The sequence below is a fragment of the Lissotriton helveticus genome, chromosome 2_1 (assembly GCF_964261635.1).
Source record: "Lissotriton helveticus chromosome 2_1, aLisHel1.1, whole genome shotgun sequence".
NCBI classification, from domain to species: domain Eukaryota; kingdom Metazoa; phylum Chordata; class Amphibia; order Caudata; family Salamandridae; genus Lissotriton; species Lissotriton helveticus.
This window is the reverse complement of record NC_136059.1, coordinates 1,681,485,177-1,681,512,459: the sequence shown is the minus strand read 5'-3', so window position 1 is coordinate 1,681,512,459 and position 27,283 is coordinate 1,681,485,177. Positions and strand designations below refer to the sequence as shown.

At 42.6% G+C, this 27,283-nt stretch overlaps 1 protein-coding gene across 1 annotated transcript in view; it reads right to left on the bottom strand.

The window, feature by feature from the left end:
• Positions 1-17,357, bottom strand: part of SMC2 (structural maintenance of chromosomes 2) — a 297,985-nt gene extending 280,628 nt beyond the window's left edge. Inside the window, exon 1 of the mRNA XM_078676628.1 lies at positions 17,233-17,357. The gene's annotated coding sequence lies outside the window, so the exon portion shown is untranslated. The remainder of the gene's footprint in view (positions 1-17,232) is intronic.
• Between the last annotated feature and the right edge of the window lie 9,926 nt (positions 17,358-27,283).

The window sequence follows — 27,283 nt, the reverse complement described above, 5'->3', positions numbered from 1 at the left end:
GAGCCTGTTGAACTGGACTCTCCTGGATAGAAGCCAGTGCAGGTCTTTCAGATAATGCTGGATAGGACTCCTTTTAGACGCTATCAATAAAAGCAGAGCTGAAGCATTCTGAAATAACTGGAGTCTTCTCGGTTTAGATGCTGGCAGGCCCCAAAACAAGGCACTCACACAGTCCAGTCGAGACATAACCAAGGTATTACACGATTGTTTTTTTATACTGCTAAGGTAGTAGATACAGAAATTTCATCTGTGATTTTAGAAGGACATAGACTAGCATGACGCGGTCGATCTGAGCACACAATAAGAGTCCTGTTGTCAAATGTCACCCCAAGGTTCTTCACTCCAGAAGAAAGGGCTGGAGGGGTTGGTACCTGGCTGGGCCAACAAAGGCCATCCCACATTGAGACTGATTATTTGGCACTAATGGGTGAACACTTAACACAAAAGGCTCAGAAACTAAATGGTTCAAAATCATGGAGTGGGTTGCCGGCTTCCCTGTCTTTCTACAAAGCCAATGCACTGGGTACTCAAATATATGTGAGGTTATAAATCTTTTATGCACCGATTTGATAATTTTTTTTTTTGGGGGGGGGGGGGGCAATTATTCAATTAAGCCACACCATGTATTACCACAGTTTAGGCTAGAAGGTTTAGCAACTAAGAAATATTCCGGAAATCTAATCTCCAGCGCTTGGACGCCTACGGGCAGCAACCGAGCTTAATAAATATTTAAATAAAATAATATAATAATAATAATATAATAATAATCACACTAGACTCAACAAGTGTTCACAAAAAACAGTTGTGTAAAATTGCCAAGTAACTCCACTTTTTGCTCACAACAGTTGCTCACAAGTGGTTTAGTTGCCCGTCTTTATCCAACACTAGCAACATGGTTGTCTACCTACAAAAATAAGTACTCAGGAGACAAGTTCAGTTGTAACCCACAGCCAAAAACAGCACAGCACTAAGTCATCCAAAAAAACCATCACCAATATTCTCCGCCGATCTCTTGGATGCGATGAAGGAGATAGCCAAATCAACTTACTAAGGCCATGAATAAGAGTGGTGGCATTGCCTTTGGATCGTTCATTCAAAGGGGGTACTCCGTGCCATGATGAAACTGCAGCAAAAAAAGCATCCCGTTTTAACGCTACTCATACACTGACCTTGCCTGACCACATGACGCCCACCTTTAAATACCCTCACCACCACCACCACCCCAAAAAAGCACTCTCCTGTTCTACAGTGGATTGGTCCTGGAATTAAATACCCAGTATTGCCAGGTCCATGTAGCTAAACCCATTACGATTCTAGGAATTGCCAGATTTTGATGCAAGGATACTGGATGGACACAGATCTGGAACCCTCGTAGCCCACACCAAAACCCATCAGACTTTTAATGAGGGTCTAAGGTAATACCATAGGTTGGGCAAAAAAACAGTACATATGCTTGCCAAGTGGGTACTGGTAATGCCAGGCAAAGTATGTCTAAGTATCTGTCACGATGTTTGCAGATAATGGTTTGTGAATGAACATAGTCTGTTGCTAAGAATGTTTCTTATCTACCAGGTATGCACGAACATTTAATTTGTATTCTTTTCAAATCAGTTCAACTCAAATTACTGAATGCAGGTTACAAATGTATAGTAAACAGCTGACTTCTGTAAATCTTGTGATAGAACTGCAGATAGTGTGACCTAACTGTGTGATCCTCGGCACAAGTCTACATTCCTGCACTTCAGTCTGCTTAACTGGAACTTTTTGGAGCAGAAACAATTGCGGCGGATATAGAAATAATCTCATACAAAAAGGAATTCTTACAAAGTTTAATAGGGAGTCTTGCCAAACTAAAACACATCATTTATTGTGTGACGTACATGATCAGGCCTGCTCAGATCATGGTTTGGCTCTAAATGACACGCCAGACTCCTGGCTCGTCTCTCGCTAGGAGTATGGAGGCACACCCACCTATGTGTGTGATTGTGTGCCTGTGACGGAGCCTACATGACCGGCTTCTGGAGTTAAAGTTACCGAAACAGAAATAGATGCTTTAAATTCAAATACTTTCCAGTTTGAAATATAGTGCACTTGAAGCGCATTTAAAACAAGTAACGGCATTAAATATGTTGAAGGACAACAATAATGCAAACTGTTTTTCTTTGCTAAAGCATTTAAAGCAAAATCAGTGGTTTATAGCTACACGGACAAGAGATTTTCCATCCCAAATCCGCAGGGATTGATGGCTCACAGCACTAAAGAACTCCAAAATGAGGATAAGAGCTTGGACATAATTCCCAACTCAAAATACAAAGCGCATATTGGTCAGTTCTGTGGCCTGTTTAAGTTTATTTAACACCTTGTGGTGACACCTACTCTGTGCTTGACAAGGGCAGCTGGTAGATGATTCTTATTTATAACATAGGAACATATTAAAAATAAAATAATACTTTTTAAAAAAGTGCACTGGACAGATCAAGGGCCACTTTCCTCAATTTTCCCGGTTTTGGAAGCAAAGGAAGAAACGACGAGCTTCCTCTGAGGGAAGAGGACTGCGAGGCCAGGTCCCCGACACGTAAACGTGAAGTGCTGAGGTGATTAGAGAGTCGAGGAAGGAGTCTCGTGACGTGTCTGGAGATCTGGCTGCCTCTCCAGTGCATTCCTTCAGAAAGGAACTCTCAATCATTCCCCAAAAGCTAGCCCTGCTGCAGTACTGCCTTAAATGGGCATTCGGAGGACGTGCGCTTTGAAAACAGATTAAACGCATTTGTGCCGGGCTCATGGCGGAGGCGGAGCCGGGGCTGCTCGGGCGGCCCGGCCCGCGTGAAGTCGGCACGGTAGGGCATAGTAAAGGAGGGAGAACCCGGCAAGACGCAGTGTGGAGAGAGCGGGGGTACGACAAGACACTGGCTTGAAGGGAGGGCTGCCCGAGAGGGAAATAGCGCTGTCTGGAGGGAGGGGCCACCAACTAGACATTATCTGTTAGGAGAGGGCACCAGCAGAGAAATAAAGGTATAGTCTCGAGGAAGGGGGCACGAACAGAGAGAAAGACTTTGTGGAGGAAGGGGTAACCAAAGACACTGTCTAGGGAGACAGAGGGCACCGACAGGAACAAATAGACATTATCTGTTAGGAGAGGGTACCAACAGAGAAATAAAAGTATAGTCTCGAGGAAGGGGCACAAACAGAAAGAAAAACTTTGTGGAGGAAGTGGGCACACAAAGACTGTCTAGAGAGACAGAGGGCACCGATAGGAACACATAGAACGTGTGTGGAAGGAAAGGGCACCAACAGAGAAATAAAGGTATAATCCCGAGGGAGGGGACACGCACCGGAAAGAAAGACTTTGTCTGGAGGAAGGGGACACACAAAGACTGTCTAGAGAGGCAGAGGGCACCTACAGGGAAGTAAGGGAATTGTTTGAGGACGAGTGGCTAATAAACGTAATCCTCGGCATCTCTTTCGTGCTTCCGCTGAGATACAGCCACATATTCACTCGCAGTCGCCTCACGGGAAATGGCAGTGCGGGGGGTTGGGACGGACAGCGGGAGGGGGGGGGCGGGAACGGGATAACAAAAATAGTAAAATATGCCGCTTACCTGCTAGCAAATCTTGCAAAGTGAAATCGCGCAGCCCACCCCTGCAAAGCACATGTTTGAAATGAAACAAACATGCCGATACAAAAAAAAAACATCCGCCCACCGCCGCAATAACGCACAAAAGTGGGCGGGATGAGTAAAAATCGTGGGAACGCCCACGAATCTGCTCGGGGAATGAGTGACGCATCTCTGTTCCAATGGCTAGCCTCCATTTATGGAGCTAGCCAATGGGACAGAGAGGCGGAACGAAGCCCCATACTTGTTTACAAAAGTTTTCGCCTGCGGGATACTGCTTGCGCAGTAAACGCCAGGCGAAACCTAAAAACAACTGCAGAATGTTCTATATATTGTCTTGAAGTCTGAGGCTGCAGTTTGAAACAATAGTTAAGTTTATGTTTTTGCCCAAGTATTTTAACAAAAGGGCCACTGCATCATAAACAATTATTTCTAAAAGAGATTAAAAATCAAAAATAAGATAGAATTAAAGATGTGCAGCAGTGAATAACATGGATAGGTTTCACCAAGGGTTCCTGCATAACATCAAATAGACAATCAGAACCTAGAAGTGGAAAAACATCCATGGTATTCAGTTACGCATCTTCAATTTTCTGTTATGCAAGACATCTATTAAATTTCCCTGTGCCGTCATCAGCTGCACAGGAGTAGAAGAGTCATGAGGGAGCTATACAAAAGATTCTCATGTGCTTTCGCCCCTGGTCGAATTAAATATATCTTGCTACTCACCCCCACAACTTCTGGTCATCCCTACCCTCCGCCACCCAGATTTGTTTTTAAAGGTGTGCCTGGCATTCTGCAAACCAAACAGCATTAGCAGCTCACCCTCAAACGATGGGAAAAAAATTATACCTGGCACCCGCAACCACCGCCTTCTGTTCACTCTTACCCTCCTGCCCATACTGAAAAATATCACCTGGTGTCCTGTCAAACACCACCCTCCCCTCCTACCAAACCCTTTCACCACACAAATGTATGTACACAAAACAATGTTGAGGCTATCCCCTATGCGCTTTGTTTCTCCCTCTTTGTCAAAGTTGTGCTCTCTGCTCTCCACAGAGCACAAAGCAACACAGGCGCCGCACTGAAACTCACTGAAAGCCATGGATGTGCACCCTTTAAATTCCCCCATCAGCGTCTTCCTGCACAGACCATGTCCAACAGGGGAACTTGGTGGCCAACACAAGAGGAGAGCTCTTCCTCTTAATACATAAAAGCAGTGGCAAAAAAACTGTTTCCTACTGCTGTGGCACAATAGCGTAAATAACCAGTTGAAAAAAAATACAATATTCACACTACTAGTTCTCTACCAGAGCCATGTACAACATATACAATTTGGTGGGTAAATGAATAACAGGGAGGTTTTTCACAGAGGGGTCCTGAGCAATATGAAATAAACAAGAGTGAGACTGACAACTGCCAAATACAGTGCAACCACATCTCTAAATTTGGCACTAGATCCTTTTCAAATATGAAACAATTAACCGATTAACTGCCAGAAACAACAATGCTACCTCATTTTTCATACACACAAACTCCAGTTAGCGCACCCAGGAGAGACCCACTCTGTGGTCCTCTACGACCAATGCTAGACACACCTTTCACTGCAACCTGTACCAGAAGACAAAAAATAAACTGCCATCTCCAGCATAAACCCTCCAGCATCTGCTAGGCTTTTCACAACTGCTTTTATACAATTAATCAATTTGTGCTAGTAATTTAAAATATTTTCAGGAAAAGCACCTAGCTCTATTGTTAGTTCATGCAAATACACCCTCCTAATGTTCCTCAGACAAGGTTTTTGTCAATTTTCTTCCTCGGGTCAATGGGAATTATTTCTTGCTGACTAAGATGTATTATTTAAGGGTATCATAGGTGTTTGGGATTATCCGTGGACTCTGAACCCTGCTTTGAAGCAGTTGCTCAAAATGAAGGGACCCCTGTGTTGTATTAGATTACATATGAATCTTTTGTCTTCTGCAGCCGAAATGGCAATTTAAACTGTTAGAGATTGGTCGGTTGGAGTGAACGGATGTGCTGGGATTGGTAGTTGGTGTTAAAAGCCATGCAGAGATTAGCTGACGAGTCATCAACTGTTAAACTGTGATAGTTTTGTGGAAGAGAAGTTGTGGTAGGATTGGAGAAAGGAAAGGACGTATACCGAAAAGAAACAGCACCAACACACTGACATATTAATTGATCATGCTTACTTATGAATTATTGCAAAAATAAAATGTTTTAAAACCGAGAGAGATTTGATGAGCGGTAATTTAGGAGTCCCAGTTCGGGAAGGTGAAAAGATGCCACTGGAAGGTACACCAGCTCATTGTGCGCTGACAAATGTAGGGTTCATACATGTTTGTGGCTTCATCAATGGTGCAAGATTACTGAAAATGAGAGTTCATTTAAATGCCCACATTTCATTTAAAGGTTATCGAACATTGAAGTGAGAAATTATACAAGATAAAACCACCTCCTGGACTCACACATTATGAATCATTACATGCTTGGGAAAGAGCGGCACCCGCTAAAGAAAAAGATAAATGCCAGAAAAGGGCAAAGAGCTTTGCGAAATTACACAGACGTTCAATGGGACGAAGAGCAAAGGTAGAGAAAATGTATAATCGAGGGAGCTAAAATGTACCCAGTCATAGCCACAGAAAAGACTAAAAAGAACCAGAAACAGGGAAATGATGATGATGAAGCTGCAAAGAACACAGACACCAATAATGATTCAGAGGATGATATTCTGGATATGTTATTGGCTTTGTGTCCACCACCATATGTGGCCTGTACAACAAATTCTGATCGTGATATTTTTCTAGTGCTACAGTGGCTACAGTCACTGTCAATCCTGATGCAAATCAGGTTGAGAGACCCTTTCCAGCACTTCAAATTGCACGTATTGAAGAGTCTTCTTCTGCTATATCTCCAGGTGCTACTGCTTTAAGTGTGACTGTTCCAGCCCTAGTGTCACAAGTTGCATCAGGATGCCGTAGTTCAACGTGCTTTAGGAGGAGTAGCTGCAACAGGGTTCATACTGACGTCGCAGAATTCATAAATTGTTACCTGGAAGCCATCGTAAAATGGTCAATCTTTGAGAGAAGGGAGGAGAATTGTCTTTACGACTCCAGTTACACAAAATGAGACAGGACCATTTGATGATGTGATTTTTCCCCTGTGGTTCGAAGAAACTACAACGAAAAGACGAGATGCAGAGTAATCCTACAAAAGTCAAGAAGGAGAAAGACCATAAGACGTCTCAAATTGAAGATAGAATTACAAGATAGTATTAGAGGACGTTTAGAGATTTCACATTTTAATCATTATCAGGAAAATTAATGGATATATTTGAGCAAGGAAATCATGAGGTGTGCAGCTGCTACATATGACAAGTTAACTGAATTAGCAGGGAAGTAAAATGGATCTTTCAAAGTGTTGCATTACAAAGAAGCTTTAGGGCACAATTAGATGACAAAGCTATTGTGACAATCTGGTCTTCAGTGATGAGTTTACATATTGCGGAATTGGTAAAATGCATCTGCAAGTAGAGTGATTGGGACACACTAGAGAGGAAGTGAGCCAAGAAAAAGGAAAATAAGAGGAAACACCCAATGCAGCAGACGCGAATAGTAAGCCACCACCAGCAGATGAAGATGAAGCATTGACCTTTCCTAGGAGTGAGATACCAGGTGAAGGATATGTTCATGCACCGTATAATAGAGGATCTCGCAACACTGAAACAATTTTCGAAAAGTGAGATACCGGGTGAAGAATATGTTCTTGTACTGTGGAATAGAGGTGATCTCGTAACATTGTCGAACAATTTTCCGAAATTGAGAATCCTGCACAGTGATATAAACAAGTTTACAGATTTGTTAAAATGTAAAAGATTTCGTGGCCAGATTTGAATACTTTGACACTGTAGTACTGAGTCATTAGGAAAAGCTAGCTCAGAAAGGTTTCCAGTTCAAGCTGGAGGTCGGGTTGCTCACAGATGAGTTGGTGTCTCACAGGGTAGAGGTATTCTGATTGATCTAAATTCTGGAATAGATATCACAACATTGAAGAAGTCGACTACTAGTCATTTTTGTTACAAGATTGGGCATTGGAAGAGGAGTGTAGACAGAATTCGAATAGATGAGTGGCGATGGGCAAGCGCAGGGAGTACCCCAAATGCAGATACAGAATGCTCCATTTCAGGTTAATACACAATGAAAGCAAATACCAGTACAATCACAAGTTCCTATGATGCAGGTCCCGCAAGCTCCAATGGTCCCAAAGAACATGGGAAACCCAGGCTCTATATGAATCAAGTATCAAGAGCAAATCCATTTCAAAACCAGAACCCAATCCAAAAGTTCCCCATGTTGGACAACAAGAGTTTTGACTTTGGCAATTCCCAATGACGGTGCCTGGCGGGGGGGGAGGAAAACTGCGTACTTGACGCAGTCTTAGAGGTAGACCAAAGTGGGCCATTTGTAGAAGGAGAAGTTAATGGCCATCAGGTGTTATTTTTTATTGTTATGTTAAAAGTACTTTTAAAGCACAACGTATACCTGGGGATGTCTTGGCGCTAGCTCTGTAAAGTGGGCTCAGATTGATCATTATCTGAAAAACAGCCAGGTTTTCAATTTCTTCCTAAAAGTCAACAAGTTAGGTTTGACTGTTATAAAAAGGTAGTTGGTTCCATTCTTTAGCAGTATTTGTCACAAAACTTCTTCCACCCCAATTTGTCTATTTGAACCAGGGGACCACAAGTTTCATGGCTCCCAAGGAGCACAGGTTTCTGCCAGGGTCATACCATTTGAAATACTGCTTCAGGTGGTCAGAACCTACCCCGTGAAGAGCCTTGTAGGCAAGACACAGGGCTTTAGATCTAATCCGCTGCCTGATAGGAAGACAGAGTAGCTTGATGATGACTTGCCAAACAGATTTACACTTGGGAATGCCTGCTAAGTCTGGTGGTGGCATTCTGCAGAGCTTGCAACCTGTTCAGATGGTGTTGCATATTTAAGGACAGGCCTTTGCAGTAACTGAACTTCGCTAGTGTGCAATTAAGATACGGCCATAATAGGAGCTTATCTTAGACTCCATTCCTTCATTCCAACTCATTTGAACGCCTGCTCTAGAGATTTCTTGACATAGTGGTACTGGATACAACTGTATATCATGTGAGAGGCTATATTATAGATGACATTCAGATCGGTCTATATGAACCGTTAAATTATTTTATTTTTGAAGCCCTGAAAATGTCACAGTGACGAAACGCGTCAACTGTTTGCTGAAGAAACTATTTGTCAAAGTAAAATGTACAGAAGACAAGATTGCTGCATCTGTTAAAGTGTACCTCGATCTAAACTCAATCCCTAGTGTTTGGAGGTTATACTATTGAATGATACTATAGGAGTGCTTTGGTTTTCTTTTGTATAAACATTATATACAGTTGGGGTCCTTGACCCAATTTGTAAACAACACCTGGGGTAGTAGGGCGTTGATAACCATATAGCACCATCTTTTTCGTCATTAGTACGGTCATTTATTCTGGATCCACAGAAAATATGTGTTTGTAACGAGGTGCGAAAACTAAACCACTACTACCCGTCTCCATTGATTAAAGATATGACTGCATTCACCTGCTGACCAAACACAAACTTATTGTCCATTATAACTTCCAGATTCCGGACCTTACTCACTGAAGAAAGTTCCTCTGGCACCATGAAGGAGACCAAAGGCAAGTGTTGTTTGCAAATAGGATATCCTATGTTTTCCTGAGTTGAGTTTTAAACAATTCCGGTTTATCCAAGACCCAATAGCTGAAATGCAATAATGAAATGTTTCGCCTCTGGCCAAGGATATGACAATTTGGGTTTCATCTGCATAGGAGGTAAAATCAAAGCCAAAAGACATGATCAGGGCTGCCAGAGGCCTCACAAACATTAAATAGGGTAGGTCAGATTGAAAATTCCTGTGTGACACCACAAGGAAGTGAAAAGGGGTCAGACAAAAATTGATCCAGGGCTACGACTCATTTTGTTTCTGAAAGAAAGGATTGTGCAAGAACAGTCCTCTTGATATCGACAGACCATAGACAGTCGACAAATATCTTATGATCGACCGAACCAAAAGCTGCTGGTAAATAGAGAAGGAACAAGGTTGCGCAGTCACCTCCCCAAGAATTGATAGGACCTCTTCTGTTATCTTGATTAAGAACGTTTGGGTACTATGACCGATTCTGAACCCAAACTGAGTAGTGTCTAGCAGCTGATTGTTCTGTATACACAGAGCAAGCTGTGGGCTCATGGCCTTTTCTGCGATCTTTGCCAGTAGAGGAAGGCAAAAAATGGGACAGTATCGGTTCGGATTCGATGGATTCAAGTTAGTAAGTAAGATTTTTTTTTTATTGTTTTTAATTAGTTAAAACCAGCACAAAAAATACACAATGGTAAAGTCATATTAAAACAGTTGAAATACATTCTAAAAGCTAAAAAGTCTCTGCTGTAAGAGAGGCCCTTATTCGGGTTGTGCTGGAGACGGTCCAATATCTGTATTCACAGATTGCAGTTATGAAGGCTAAGACCCTATGTAGTTTTTTGCAATTTCTTGGGGTGCCACTGTTCTTTGCTTAGATGCTGCTAACAACAGGAACTTTACTAATTCCCATTTAGATGCGGGTCCTCTGGATCGAAGCAAGCAATCAGAGCCTTTCTCCGAGTTCGAATCCCTCGTTCCTTGAAATGCTCTTTTAATAGACATACCATTTCCTCTTTTAATTCGGTGCAGGAGCATATTAGATGTTCAATATCCTCAATTCAGTTCCAACATTAGCCTGCATTAGTTACCATTGTTCTCTCTGTCAGGGTGGAAGGTGCGGTATGGCGGGCAAGATTCCAAGCCTGCATTTTAAAAATTGGTCTTTGGTCTTCCTTGAGTACCCTAGTTTAAAATATGCCTGGGGCCCGAGTAGTTTGTAGCCGCTCAATATCATCCAGGTGTGACTCCTACGGGTAAAAGCAGCTTTGTCTTCAGTAAGAGAGCTTCTTGATGACCTTGTTTACTACATGCTTGAAGTGCGAGTCAGTAGTTTGGGTTTCCCATAAGTCGACTAATCTAGTGATGGCCAGTGACTCCTCCAAGTATTTTTTAGCCGGCGAGGTAGATGTGCTACACTGTTCTTGCCAGAGCTGATGGTTCAGTGTATTCCTGGGAGAGATCTTGATTTTATGCCAGCACTTGATATAGGAACCTTGCCTTGTAAAAAGTTGTTTGGTTAGCCCAAACTAGAGTCGAATCTGTGCAGGTGAAACGTAAGATGGGAGGTTTAACATGACTCTATATGCTTTGGGTAGGGTGCTGTCAAGCTGTTTTACGTACCTGCCCCTCAGGACTTCGCTGATATGCGTAATCAAGGGTGGAATTTTAGCTTGCGCTACCTGGAGCAAAGGGGAAATAATAGGCCCAGTATGTTTTGTTTTAAGTTGCCTTAGTGTTGTCGCTACCGCCATCCCTTTCTTCTTGAAAGCCTAAAGCTGGTTGGTGAATTGGCCACCCTTGTCCGTGATTACCCCTAGGTATTTGGACGCAGAGTTCTCAATTGCTTTTTTTTCTAAAGACCAGGAGTGGGACCGTCGTTTACCATTGATTGTCAGGGCTTTTGTTTTATTGATGTTTACTTCTAGGTGGTGTTCAACTGCTAATTCATGCATCTTATTGAGTAACCGTTATAGACCAGCCCGAGTATGGCTTGCCAGGACAACATCATCCACGTATGAAATACTGGAGATGGCTTTGCCAAGTCGTGGGGCATGCGCATTGCATGTGCTGAGGGCTAATTTCATGTCTGTTATATAGAGGTTAAAAAGAGTTGGTGCAAGTACGCCTCCCTGTTTGAGTCCTTTGGTGGTTGGTATACGCCTCGAGAGATGGGAGCCTTTGCCTAGTTTAACCTATATCCATGTGTTGGTGTGAAGATGTATCAAGAGGTTTAAAAGAGATGGAGGGATTCCCCAGAGTGCCAGTTTCCTCCACAGTATTGCTTGTTTGATATTATTGAGGGCGGCCTTGAAATCGATAAAGCAAAAGTGAAGTGTTTGTTTAGATAGTTTTGCCTTATCGATAAGTAGTGAAATAGTTAGTATATTAGTTGTTGTACCAGTGCCTTTGCAGAACCCTGTTTGGTGGGGGGGAGGGGGTTATTTCTCTCTCTTTTGCCCAGTCCTGTAGCTCTACGAGTAAGATTCCTGCAAAGTATTTTGCCTCTACTTCTAATAGTGCAATCAGACGTTAGATTTTAACTGAGGTTTTGTCGCCGGCATTATAAATCGGTGAGATAATGGAGCCCTTCCATGATGTGGGTAGGAGCCCGGACTGCTTGATAGTACAGAAAAGGGAGGCCGATGTTTCTGACCAATATTCCGGGTCTTGTTTGAAAAGAGCTGTTGGAATCCTCTTTGGCCCCGGTGCTCTTTCTATCTTCCCTTTTGAAATTTGCTTCCTAATCAAAACAGCATCAGTTCCATTGTCCTCTTCATCTGTGTTGTTTGCGGTTTGAGTGGAAGGAGCGGATTGGTGGTCCGGAATTGCTTGTGATCCAAGTGTTTGTTGATTGAAGTGGGATTCTAGAAAGGTTGTTCATGAGTTCTCTGTGATGTTAATCCTCCATGTGCCAGTTGTAGAATTTTTTGATGGTAGACCAGAAACACGCGTTATTGATTCCTTTGGAGTCATGGTAGACTTTTTGCCCAAAATTTGTTTGAGTTGGACCTATTGATGTCCCACTTGAGTTTTTTAATTTTGGCCTTTCTTTTACGAAGTTGATGGTTTAGATTCTCGTCTTTTCGGGCAAAGCCTCAATGATCTTAAAAGTTCGTTTACAGATTTTTTAAGTAGTTTAGTGTAACCAGGAGAGATCTCAGTGGTGAATATTTGTGCCCAGCACTGACCCTAAAAAGTAATTACAACTGTGATTTTCCGATAACCAGATTTTCTTCCATAGGATAACATTGCCTGGTTTTTGCCAGAAATTCTTTTAAGTGTTGATTTTTGAAACCTACAAATATTTCTTAAAAATCGCCTGTGTAACAAAAACAATTTCTTTCAACTGTTTGCAAGAGATGCACCAGGGCTGAATCCAGGATCCAGCCCCGAGTAAGGAAAACCATAGGCAAAGTAATTGATATTGCATTTACTTAAAATTCCCATTGAGCTCAATGTTATTATTGTGTTAGGATTGTGTTGCATATTGCAACAACTGTATCTATTGCATAGAAAAGTCTATTGCTCATTGAAAGTATTCAACTGTAGCACCTCATTCTGAGAAAGTATGTTTATACCTACTTGTGGTTCTAAAATAAAACAAGATATTTTTATATACAAAACAATTGGCCTGGAGTTCAGTTCTTGAGTGTGTGAGACCATTTGCTCACTGAGTGTGTACAACAAATGCTTTACACTGTCCTCTGATACTGCCTTACTGCTCGACCAAGCTACCACTTTAGAGAGTAAGGTTATATCTAACTTTAACCTCTGCCAAACCTCTGGGGACTGTGGACTCTGTGCATACTGTACCTTACTTTGGTGCAGTATATGCAGAGCCAATTTCTTACATGTATCCCTTACCCAGGCTCTCTGAGAGGATATTCTTTATTGAGTTTCTTAGACATCTCTTCATGAGGACTCTTAGCTTATTTCTTGGTCTGCTGCAATTTGAGCCGAGAATACTTTACAGCTTATTATGTTAAAGCTTCATGCTTATGCTTGATTCGCTCATCAGAACCCTTCATGGGTATCTGACCTGACACCTTTTCCTTCTCGCATCTAATTTTGAATTATTTAGAATAGGGGAGTTCATTTCTGGAACATGCTTGTATTATTATTTTATCGACTGGTTTATTGGATAATATATTGATGCAAATTATCAAATATCGATCAATTTATATTAACCTTTGATGAAGATACATGTAAAATACTACTTTAATAAAGATGACAAACTAAAAGATCTCAAATAAAACCTTTCAACTCACACTAAATATTTTAATTAACTGAATTAGAAGAAATGATAATTGATAACTTTTTATATTGACTGCAGCTCCTCACTCAGCCCAACCCTCTTCAATGTCTACATGAGCCCTCTCGCAGCCATCGCACGCAAGCACAACCTCAACATCATCTCCTACGCCGACGACACCCAGCTAATCCTCTCCCTTACCAACGACCCCGCCACCGCCTGAACCAGCCTACACGAAGGGATGAAAGATGTCGCCGAATGGATGAAGATCAGCTGCCTGAAACTGAACTCAGACAAGACGGAAGTCCTCATCCTGGGATCATCGCCCTCCGCCTGGGACGACTCTTGGTGGCCCCCTGCCCTGGGCACCACCCCCAAACTAACGGACCATGCATGCAACCTGTGCTTCATCCTGGACTCCTCCCTCTCGATGACCAGACAAGTCAACGCCGTCTCGTCATCATGCTTCAACACCCTGCGCATGCTCCGTAAGATCTTCGGATGAATCCCCACCGAAACCAGGAAGACGGTCACCCAGGCGCTCGTCACCAGCCGACTGGACTACGGAAACACCCTCTACGCCGGAACCACAGCCAAACTTCAGAAAAGACTCCAGCGCATCCAGAGCGCCTCCGCACGACTCGTCCTGAACATCCCCCGACACAGCCACATCTCCGGCCATCTGAGAGACCTGCACTGGCTCCCCGTCAGCAAGAGGATCACGTTCAGGCTCCTCACCCACGCACACAAGGCACTCCAAGACCTTGGGCCCCAAGTACCTCAACAACCGCCTGACCTTCTACGCACCCACCCGCCAGCTACAATAGACTAGACTCACCCTCGCCGCCATACCACGCATCCGCAAAGCCACCGCCGGGGGAAGAGCCTTCTCCTACCTGGCAGCCAAGACATGGAACTCCCTGCCGATCCACCTCCGGCTGACCCAGGATCATCTCTCCTTAAGAAAGCTCCTCAAGACCTGGCTCTTCGAGCAGTAACGGACCCCTCCCCCCCAGCGCCTTGAGACCCTTCCGGGTGAGTAGCGCGCTATACAAATGTCCATGATTGATTGATTACATCTTCGCAGTGCCAACATCATAGATCCATTGACCTGCATGCAGGGTTTATGACTTATGAGTAGGTAGCGATAGAAAACCCTGCACTCAAAAAAGATTTGATACAATACTTTTGAAGGAAAACTGCTTTGCCTTTGAATTTTGTTGGGGACATTGTGGCTAATGGTCAAGACAACCAACAGGAGGGTACATTCTTTAAATTAACATCCATGTGAGAAAAATACCCAATGTACTGAGAGAAATCTACTCCAATAGGAGCAGTTCATCAATGATTAATGTTCTACAATGACGTGGTCATGTTCTGATGCAGAATCAGAGGGCTAACAACTCCTGGCTATGTAGAATGTTAAGTCTGTGTTTTATGCGAATTATATTTAGCATGTACGATTTATTATTTTTAAAATGGACATTGACAAAATAGAGAAGTAGATGTATCAAAGTTGCATGGTGAATAGATGTAGGGCAGTTTACCTAATTCCAAATTCCCAATTGCGAACACTCTGAGGTGTTTAGGTGAATGCAGCAACTATTTTAGAACACAATTAAAATTAATATCTTACACACTGTAAACGATTTTCCAAAGACCCGAACACATTAAACTATATGACTAACCCACAGAAAGGTGAAAAAACATCTGCTGCCAGCAGCATTCAGAAGCAAGTTTATTCTGCACATTCACCAGGCTCCATGGGAAAATGAAGGATTTTGAAGATGTTATTTTAGGCAGCATCTGTCAATGTGATTGCATGTTCTGTAACTTCACAGAGGAATGTATAAAATCAAGAAGCTGTGATAGGAGTTACGAAGAGTTCTGTTTCAACTTCTGCGAGTGGTTCTCCTTGGAAGAGATTGAACAATGGAATAACTGAAGAGATCTGCCTCATACTGCTGGGCCAATGGAGGATTATAATTTATTCCACTACTGCAGGTCTTAACTAGCTACATACTATGGCCACTTCTTGCCTTCTCAATGACAATCCGATTTGGGATATTAACAAGGTCCATCACAGCAGATCTCTCCACCACTTCTCCCTCTAACAAATGCCTGTTCATGTCCATAAACCTTAAAACAAAGCCTCAGAACTACCAAGCCCATGCAGTAAACAGCTAATTGGACTATGAACTTACATACCAAAACGGTTCCTGCAGAGCTGCTCAAAACGGCAGCTTACAAAAAACCATAAACTGCATGCCTGTCTCTCACACTCCTATGCACTGCGCCCAGTAGAACGATAACTGCACCTTGGTGGGCATTATTCCCAACATGGAAACACATCTCACAAAGGATCAAAACAAAGACATCCTTCCACCCTTGCATCCTACACTGTGTAGCCTGCTACCCATGAAGGCAAGCGTTTCTGCTCCATCTCAGGAAAGAGCTAAAGGCACACCTAATTACAGTACACTAAATCACAACACATTAATATCCACTACCCCACTTAGAACGCAGCTACTGCGCCAATCATTTGTTTGCTGTATGTCTTTCTTTGTCCCAGTTGCAGTAGTCCGCTGCCTTTCATCTAAGTACATTGTACACAAATTCCATAACCATACACACATCATACAAGAACAGGCGTCTATAATGAGTAGCTCGTGAGCTACTTGGTAGCTCTCCTACTACATCTAAGTAGCTCTCCTCTGTGCAGCCAAACTACTAAATTAGAAGCTTTTTCTTGTTTGAATTAATATTAGTATACCAAAAACGAAAAGTGTATACAAGAAAGGAAGCTGTGCTTTTTTTAAGAACTCCTAAACTGGTGTTTTGAGAAAAATAGTCTGCTTTTCAAAATATTTTTAAAGCTGGTATTTGAGTGTTACATTACGGAGCTTTAGGGAGACATATTACTTCTATTATTACCTTGGTGCCACTGACATTGCAGCTAAGGCTGTTTTCTATTACCCTGGTAAAAGCATTCCAAATTACTAAAGCGTTTTTACATTACTGCAGGTAATCTTGCATATTGTGGCTACTAATGAAATGTTGTCTGATGTGGTCACTAATACAACACTATTATTAATAGTAGCTCAGAATGATTTTCATTGAACGTAAGTAGCATTACAGAAAAAGTTGGAGACCCCTGTACAAGAATAACTCTTCGTACAGTCTCTTAGCCAAAATTAATATTCCATGTACAACCAAGAGTAACCTGTGGATACCCACAAAAATGTAGTGTAGAAAAAGCCCATAACACGCAGCTGTCATTAATGCTGAGCTCTGTGTGTGTTGACACGTGAATGACTAGAGTATCTAACACGGGGACTGCTGAGTTATGATTGAAGAGCAAGAGTAATGAAGCAAGTATCACAAATTGAACAAGCGAATGCTATCTACTGCTCAACCTACATAGTGAAGCACTGACAGCACTGAACTAAAGAAACAGGTCTTAACCATCAAAGCTAAGCACATCAAGGGAAAGACGCAGGATAACAACAACTTAACATTTAGTCATAAAGCGAAACCGCATAGTCCTGTTAGCTGCGGCACACGCGATCGTAAGGAAACATCTGCAGATTTTCCCACTAATCACCCACTCACCGTTCCCCCGTCTCTTTCCTCGCAGTTTTTCCTTCGCCGGTTTGGAAACTTGAAAATTGGCGCCGGGGCAGACCAGCCGTTTTCTCGGCAGCGCTGCCTCTTCCACGCCTGAACACCCTCACCCCACTTCCAATGTTAATTTCTGTGTTGTACACGGAAAACAAGTGGAACGAAAGCAACGAGCTACAAACCATGCACTTTACAATAGTATGTAGGATCTAAAGAGAGCCTAAGATAACAAATTGTTGACTTTATACGCAGGCATTACGTGGGACAGCTATCCCATCAGTCAGGGGTCCTCCACAACTGTAAATAGAACACCCCCGTTTGCGCTCCATTCATAACGCAGCCGCCATGTCAGAGAAGTATAACCGTGATCATCTTTCCATGACACTGATGTTGTAGTGCCCATCTAATAATCAATTTCAAAGCAAAATGACTAGTTTTGTAGGTGGTTTCATTTGTATTTACATGTGACAAATTAAATAATACGACTTCTTGCTGAGAAAAAAAGTTTACGAAGTTCTTCGAATGTTGAAACCGTTTGTAGTTATTCTGGGTGGACTCCCTCTGTGAAGGGCACTTAATTTATTCACCGTTTAGTGTACTGTAGTGGTCACTTTAAGTGGCGCGTGTCGTCCGCGTTGTATTCACGCGAACGACACGCGCAATATAGTGTTATGATTTGAATGTGTTATTTATCAATGTTACATCCTCGCGCGATGCCGACACTCGGTCAACCTTCCTAACGGAAGACAGACACTTCGTTGGGATCTGACCGTGAGCAGAGGCATCGCGCATCGGGTGGAGTTATTCTATAATATTGGAATAAACATTCTCCTAACTCATCATCGTTTCTATGGAGTTATTGATCCTAACATTTGGCGACGATTTGGGATTCACTCCACCCAACAACCCACGCAAAAATTTTCTTGGAGTTTGATCGATCAGAAAGAAATAATCGTACAAACATACCCGACCACCGAGAATTTTCTGTTTCATGCGCAGCTGTAAGGAATAAACACATGGTGTAAGCTTTTTCATGATTGGCCGTGAGCTTTTCTTCAAAGCAAAAACCAGGATTGGTTCATTTCAACCACGTGTTTAAAAAAGACTGCCTCCTATTTGCCACCGCGTCCAGCGAATCACCGAGACACTTCTCCTCAGCAAATTTCCACCTTCCGGACGGTGAATCAAAACCAGTCACCAGATACGATCGAGGAAAATCTGGGCGGTAAGAAGTATCGGAGAAGAGTGAATTGGTAAGACACTCCATTTCTTTCAACGGTGTTTTCTACAGCGATGCGCTCGCTTTAAAATACATTAACTCATCGAGGCGCTCGTTTTAAAAGATTTCCCCATATTTACTTACTTCTATACTAAACAGCGCACCTTTTCAGCGATGCGCACGCTTGTTATTCAACTCTTTAAACACATTTTGAATTCAAGGAAGCATTGAACAGCACACAGCTTGCCCAACACACGGCTTCAGCGATGTGCACGCTTAAAGATTAACTTTTAACAACATCTTGAACACTCACTGTTTAACCGCCTGCAATTACCAGCGCGTTGCTTCAGCGACGCGCACGCTTAAGTATTCACAAAGAAGGGTTCTATTTGACTTTACACCAGTTGGTCTACGTGTCATTTCGAGCACATTCACTTCCTAGGGTATAAAAAAAAAAAAACAGGAGAGAATTGTCATTCAGGTTAAGTTTTATTGGAATTGTTGGACATACATATCAAGATCATTTTAAAATTGTAACCAATCAAATTGAGAGTTATTGTTTCTAACTAATTATAAGAATGTCTAATTTACAATTACAACACATTACACAACCACCTCATTTTCTGAACAAACCTGGCACTCCAGAAATAATTTGGCAAGAATGGTTTTCCCTATTTGAGAATCACCTTGTAGCTATAGACGCTGTGGGATTCTCCGCCGAACGAAAGTTCGCGTTACTTTTTGGTTGCCTGGGTCAAGCAGCTCAACGCATTTTCAAGAGTATTCCTCCAATCCCACCTCCCGCTGGTCAAAGTGGTGACCGTAACTGGAATGTCTATTTAGAAGCTGTTAACCGTCTAAAGAAACAATTCTCTGAAGAACCGAATATTATGTTAGAAAGACATAAATTTTATGCTAGGAAACATAAGGAAGGAGAAAAAGTAGAGGAATACATATCTGCATTAAGAGTGTTAGCAACTACATGTGAATTTGGTCCTTTGTGTGACAACTACATCAGAGACCAATTCGTATTTAGTTGTGCTTCTAGGAAGATTAAAGAAAGAATTTTAGGTTGTAAGAACCCAACCCTAAGTGAGGTTATTGAACTTTCTTTAAGCATTGAACGATCAGCAATCGCAAACAAAGTCATAGATGAATCATCAAAATGTAGTGTTAATTTAGTGAATCCTTGTGAATCTAATTCTGATAATACTGTTTGCGCTGTAAGTTTTAAAAACAAAAATACAAGATTTGTACAGAAGAGACAGTCTTCTTCTTCCTGCTACAGATGCGGATCCAAAAATCATTTAGGTAACTTCCAAGGATGTCCAGCTATGGGTAAACGTTGCGTCATTTGCAAGAAAATAGGCCACTTTCAGGGTGTTTGCAGGAATGCTAAGAAATCAATTTCTGTCAACTATGTTGAACCTGAATTGTTAGACGAATGTACAAATTCATTTAGTAATATAGTTGTGACTCTAGATGATGAAGGTAAAGTGAACGACATCAAAGGTCCCCTGTGCTCGGCTATAATTGATAGCATACCCCTACAGGTCATGGCAGACTCCGGGTCCCCATATACCATTCTCAGGGATTCTACTTTCTTTGACTTATGGAAAAGGAAAGTTGAATTACTGGAATCGGACGTAAACCCGAAAGCATTTGGGGAAAAGAATATTAATATGATCGGATACTTTGAAGGATTAGTACAATGCTTAGGGAGAGAGACAATTACCAAAATTTATGTTGCAGAGAAAGGCAAAAATATTGTAGGCTGGATGGACCTAGCTCGCATGGGGTTATATTTGGTTCCAGGAGATGAAAATCCAGTTAAAGTGGGTGATTTACCAATGAAAAAGAAAACTGAATGTATGTCAATAGAACAACCTTTAGATACAAAACAATTGATGGAAGAATTTAAACCCGTGTTCAATAATACAGTGGGAAGTGTAGAGGGATTTGAACATAAAATAAGGTTGATTCCAGGAGCACAACCAGTAGCTCATAGAGTCAGGTCAGTTCCTCTTAGTGTTCGCGCTGAGTTAGAGAAATCTTTGAAAAGTCTATGTGAGGAAGGAATAATTCAACCTGTTGATTCCTCTCAATGGGTCGCCCCTATTGTCGTAGCTCGTAAAAAGTCTGGCGAGATTAGGCTCTGTGCGGATTTGCGCGGATTAAATAAAAATATAATTGTGGATTGCCACCCTCTACCAAAGATCCACGAGCTTCTGGCCAACTTGGGTGGTGCAAAGTGGTTTTCTTTGATAGATCTGAAATCGGCCTATCACCAAGTTGCTCTGTCAAAGGATTCACAAGAATTAACCACTTTCATCACACCTTTCGGCGCTTTTAAGTTTCTGCGCCTACCTTTTGGCCTAGCTTCCGCTGGAAGCGTGTTTCAGAAGCTTATGGACACTCTCTTTCGGGGGATAACAGGGGTACAAGCCTATCTAGACGACATATTGATATATGCCAAAACATTTGAAGAACATAATGTCATTCTGAAACGTGTCCTCACTATTTTAATGGCTAAAAAAATGACTGTACGTGGAGATAAATGTAAATTTGCAGTCAATGAGTTAGATTATTTGGGTCATACAATTTCCAAAGAGGGAATCAAACCAAAGTTTTCCGTGATAAGGGCTATTGAAGACGCTAAACCTCCGTCTGACAAGGATTCACTCAAATCTTTTCTCGGCCTAGCCGAATATTATGCCAGATTTGTCCCTGCTTATTCAAATCTAGTAGAACCTTTACGTAAATTACTGAAAAAAGGGAGTAGTTTTGTTTGGAACTCAGAGCTAGACAGAGTTTTCATAGATGTAAAAAAGTTAATCGTGTCCGCCAAAGCCCTCCATGCATTTAGGGATGATTGTTTTTCATCTATAACGGTAGATGCAAGTATGACTGGATTAGGCGCAGTGTTGACACAGAGAGTGGGCACGAGTGAACAAACAGTGGCTTTTGCATCACGTGCATTAAAACCATTCGAGACAAGATACAGCACAATAGAGAGAGAGACGTTAGCTTGCGTATGGGCCGTTCATAAGTTTAGAACGTACATCTGGGGCAGGAAATTTGCACTTATCACAGATCACAAACCCCTGGTTTTCATCTTCGAGAAAGTTAATTCTTCCAGTATGTCGGCTAGACTATTGAGACTGGTCAGTAAGTTACAAGAATTTAATTTCGAAGTTAAGCACATTAGTGGAGGGAGAAACTTTAGGGCAGACTGCCTTTCCAGATTGTCCATGGTTAAGGATGATGAGGAGGATGCCTGTCAGGATGATATTGAGTGTGTTACTCTAGTGGACGCCGTGGAAAGTTTGTCCCCAATGTTGTCTGAGGATGGCTGGAAAGAGGCAAGTGACAGTGATCCCGTGCTTTTAAAAGTCATACATTATGCAACACACAACTGGCCTGAATCTAGGAACCTGGAAGGGGAATTGAGGAGGTTTTCACAGATGGCTGATGAAATTTCAGTAGAAAATAGCATCGCTAAACGAGGAGATAAATTTATACCTCCCTTTAATCTTAGACCTTTGATCATTAGTGAAGCACACAGAGGCCATTTAGGATCCACTAAGACAATCATGAGGATTAAAGAACATTATTGGTGGCCTTCTTTGGATTCACAAGTTAGGAATTTAATAGATTCATGCCCAGAATGTTTAGTGTCTGATAAACATTGGCATACGACAAAGGTTCCATTGTCCCCTACAGAGTTTCCACATACCGCTTGGGAGAAAGTTGGTATTGATTTTTCAGGTCCTTATTCACTGCTGGAACAAGATTGTAAATATGTCATCCTTTTGGTGGATTATTACTCCAAGTGGATGTATCATGACTTCGTTGAGGCCCCTGATTCTGATTCGACCATCTCATTTTTGAAGAGAATTTTTAATATTGAAGGGACTCCCAAAGTTCTAGTCAGTGATAATGGGACACATTTTGTATCAGAAAAGATGAGAAATTTCCTCAGTGATTTAGATATTAAACAACTTAAAGTCGCATTGTATTCCCCGTCTTCTAATGGATTAGTAGAAAGGGGAAATAAAGTGATCAAAGAAGGAATTCAAACAGCGCTGGCTTGTGGAACAAATGCTATTCAGTTTGTTAAAAACAAAGTTTGGCATTACAATACTTCCCCTCATTGCACCACAGGAGTGTCTCCATTTGTTTTACTAAGGAATAGAGGGACACACTCCAAATTGTTTCCTTCATGGCTTGAAAAAATATCTGGGAGGAAGTGTGTTGATGTAGATGATGTTCGGAAAAAGGTTGTTGAGAAACAAAGGATGATGAAAGAAAAATTTGGTCATAATCTTTCCATTCCATCTGTGGATATTTATACTGGCGACTGGGTTTTAATTAAGAACCCAAAGAAAGGGAAGAAAGGAGAATCAAAGTTCCTCCGTCCTTTGAAAGTAATCAGGGTCAGCAGAGGCGCAGCCTTTGTGGACAATAAGGGTTGGTGGAACAAACGTCAATTGGTGAAGGTTTCACCTCAACAAGCTGACATAATAAAAAAATTCAAGAAGGAGACCATGGATTGTTCTGAGTGGTGCCATTGGTTAGATGACCCAACAAACACTAATAATCGTGTAAATGATCTAAGTCAACCTGATCCGTTACAATCAGACCGGGGTCAACAACCAAGCACCAGCATAGTTTTACCTCCTATTTCACGTTCTAGGGATGTTTTTTTTTCACAGGCAACATCTTCACGCGGGAGAGTTATCAAAGAACCTATGAGGTTCAATGACTTTGTAAGATACTGATTTAATGTTAACCTATTCTTATTTCCTCCATTCACTTGTTTTCATTATTATAAGGGGGAAGGTGATGTAGTGGTCACTTTAAGTGGCGCGTGTCGTCCGCGTTGTATTCACGCGAACGACACGCGCAATATAGTGTTATGATTTGAATGTGTTATTTATCAATGTTACATCCTCGCGCGATGCCGACACTCGGTCAACCTTCCTAACGGAAGACAGACACTTCGTTGGGATCTGACCGTGAGCAGAGGCATCGCGCATCGGGTGGAGTTATTCTATAATATTGGAATAAACATTCTCCTAACTCATCATCGTTTCTATGGAGTTATTGATCCTAACATGTACCCTGTTAGGTGCACCTCAGAGGCTGGCTACTCTCAAGATTGTTTCATGCCCTTTTTCCGGGTTCGGTGGCATCAGGGTGACGCCAAGTTCTGTACTTCTTTTGCTTCTTGTTAACAGTAGAGCCAGCGGTAGATTGACGTACAATAGGTGGGGTTACTTACTGCTAGGCAGATGAGTGAGATCCCAAGAAAGTTTTGGAATGGTTACGCGGTCGTTTATTTTTGGTATTAAATCGGACTTAAGAGCTTCAGCGTCTATGCATAGGATTTCAAACGTATCGTTTAGTAACGAGAATCTGCCCAGTGATCGCACCGTTTATTGTGGTTGTTTGATATCATTCTTAACGGAACATTAGCTCTCAATTTAGTAACAGTTTCTCAACTGGAAGGGGCAAGCCCAATAGTCCTTTTAAAATATGGTCAAGTATGCTTCCCGACCTTTCATAGAGTTCCTAAGTTTTTCAGTTCATGTTGTGTGAGTAACGGGTCTTGGTTGTCCTTGGAAAAATTGCTATAACAACTCGTGGAACATTGCGGGTTAATAGTGTTCAGGTACCGGGGCATATTAATATATTCGATCTGTAAGCAGTTTTGCAGGAACAAAGCAGTACAAATGTACAAGGCTATTCTAGTTTATAGAGTACTTTAAGCATAAGAGAAAGTACAACGAGTGTGAGCTGGCAGTACTAAAATACAGAAGTGCACTTTAATGTTTTTAATTGACGCTATCTTCTCTGATAATGTAAGATAAAGCGCCTACGCAGGATCAGGGGTGGTGTTGCCCCAAGTTCATGGGGAGAGTATATAGCCTTACGGCTAGAGCGGTCGACCTCGAAGCTGGGGAACTGGGTTTGAGACTACATCCTGTGATCTGGGCAAATCCCTTAATCTCCCGGTGACTACCAAAAATGAATGTGTCCTTCTGTAACGAAACTGGTGCTCATGTAAAGCGCTTTGATACCCAATGTCTCGGGTCTAGTTTGCGCTATATAAAACGATTCCCCCAAGGTGATTGGATTGACAGCTAAATTAACCCCTTCCATGCTCGTGACGAAATGGTTCCATCATGAGCACAAGTTCAAGTGTGCTCATGGTGGAACCATTCCGTCATGAACACACTTTAAAAAAATCCCTCTGTGTAAACTGCAGAAGGATTTCTCGTTTTTTTGTATTTTTTTTGCTTTTGGTGGTGGGCAAGAGCTTCCCCAACCTCCCAAAGCATGGTTAGGGTTTTCATTGCAATGAGGATTTCGCGCATGGCGTGCTGTCGTCATTACAATGAAAACAAAACTGAAATTTAGTTTCAGTTTCGGTGGTTGTGGGGCTATCTCAGCTCCCTGAGCACCAAAAAACATGGGAGAGGTATCCCCTTTTCAATGGTACCCTTCCCTAGTGGATCCATGCTTGGGGATTGCCCCAGGAGGGCGATCCCCAAGCAGGGAGCCACAAGGGTGGGGGGGGGGCCCTCGGGTAAGGGTCTTTGCTCCCCCCATACAATTTTGCCAGACAGCCTGTTTGCCCTCCTTGAGGGGCAGAAAGCACCCTAGACGCCAGGGATTTTTTCATAGGCCAGGAGTGGGGGCTGTCCAGAATGGACATAAGGCTTTCTGCCCCTCCAGGAGGCAGTAGACTCTGTTCTGCCCCCCAGGGATTTTTGTTTTATATATATAAGTATGCCCCCACCCCAAAAAATGTTGTACAGTCTTTTTGCCTACCCCTGTGAGGCAGATGGGGCAATATCCCCTTATCTGTCTCAGGGGGGCAGAAAACCCACTAGGCATCAGGGATTTGTTTTTTATACGTAGTAGTGGGGGATATCGGGGCAATAGCCCCCGATTCCCCCCCTCCCCAGGGTGGCCGAAAGCCCACTAGGCACAGACTTTTTTACGGAATGTGCCTACCTGTAGATTTTGGGTCCTAGCGCAGCTGGCACCAAAGGAAACCTAATATCACAAAAACAGGAGTTCCCGGGTCCAAGTAGCTAGGGGGTTATTCAACGGAGAGCTGTGTACTTTTACGCGCAATAGGGAATTCTCTTTTTAAGACGGTTCCCCTCACACACCAGAGCTGACATTACATCATGGCTGAACGCACAGTGCTAGCATTCGATTATGCACTATTGGCTGACATTCTCACAACACCTAGCATTTTAGAAGCACCATTGACACAAACTATGGCTACCTCTGATGACTGGAATAAACTTACCAATTTAAAAAGACTATACATCAGAACCACTACACATGGCTCCATCATGACGGACTACCTTCGGGGTAACTGTGCCCCTACGGGACTTATAGTTACTAATGTCCCTAGACTATTCCTCGACAATCCCTCCTTTTTTGAAAGACTGGTCGCTCATCGCATGGCGATACATGAGGGACTGACTAATTTTGATCATCAGTACGGCCAAGAAGGAGGCTGAGAAAGTCCTGATCCAGATTCAGACATTGGAAGTTGAGATAAAGATCATCATTGGAGCAACCGTCTTCAAGAGAAACCTCAAAGAGACTAACAAACCCATCAAAGAATACAAAGACAATCTACTGACAAGTAAGAACTCCAAATTCAAGACTGACCTGGCGAAGTTTCACCAAATTCAAGAAAGACCTAGCGAAGTTCTCCATAGAGAAAGTGTATCCTTACACCGACACCTCGTACCAACCACCAGAATACCACAGGCCAGGTAGAAAAATATGGCTCAAACTATTCTTCTTCCGATAGAGAAGATACGTCCAGCGACTCAGACACAAGTCAAGGGAACACCAATCAGAGATCGCAATTCCGCAACCAGAGAAACTGGCGTGGACCACGAGGAGGAGCACAGAATAACCAGTGGTGGGCCCCTAACCCTTGGAGTTTTCCTCCTATTCCCTTCTATAGACAAGACCAATCAGGCCTGATGATGAATGTCCAACAACAACCACCATTAGGCTACGGGCAGCCTTTTTTAGGACAAGGCAGCGGCCGATCAAGGGGCTGCCGACGACCCCAGTTGGCCTAACGACTAGGGCGCTCGACCTCGGACCTGGGGATCTGGGTTCGAGTCTCGGTAACGACGCCAAAACCTCCTGTGATTCTGGGCAAATCACTTAATCTCCCGTGCCTAAAACGAATGTGTGTCCTCATGTAACGTAACTGGTGATATGTAAAGCGCTCTGATACCTGATTCGGTTCGGGTCTAGTTCACGCTATATAAAACTCTGCAAAGAAAAAAAAAAACAGGTACACTAGAGCACCCCAGTCGCCCAACGGAACACCCAGAGCATGACGAAGACGGCGCAACAGGCGGGCCCGAGCAGCGTCCCAGTCTGATAGTCAACCTAAGCCAACAAGAACTAACATCTGAAGAAACTTCCGTATTCGAACGTGGATTAGTTTTCGTACCAACCAACAGCGGCGAACCCTTTATAATCCACCAAGAGGTACATCAATATTTCAGAAAAGTGCGCCTACACTTTTTCTTTGCAGAGAAAACACACTCATGGCGGGCACTGAGGAAACTAATACAAGCTTACAACCTAAGTCAACGTTCACTCCACCAATTGGCCCAGTTCCAGTGGAGGTAGCAACTTTTGAAAAAGCAGTTCTGAAAGATCTCTCAACTCGTCTAGCTTCGCCACCAAAGGCATACAACAATATTCCAAAAAATGAACAACAAGCACTTCTTGCACTACAATAGGACAAGACCATCACCATCAAAG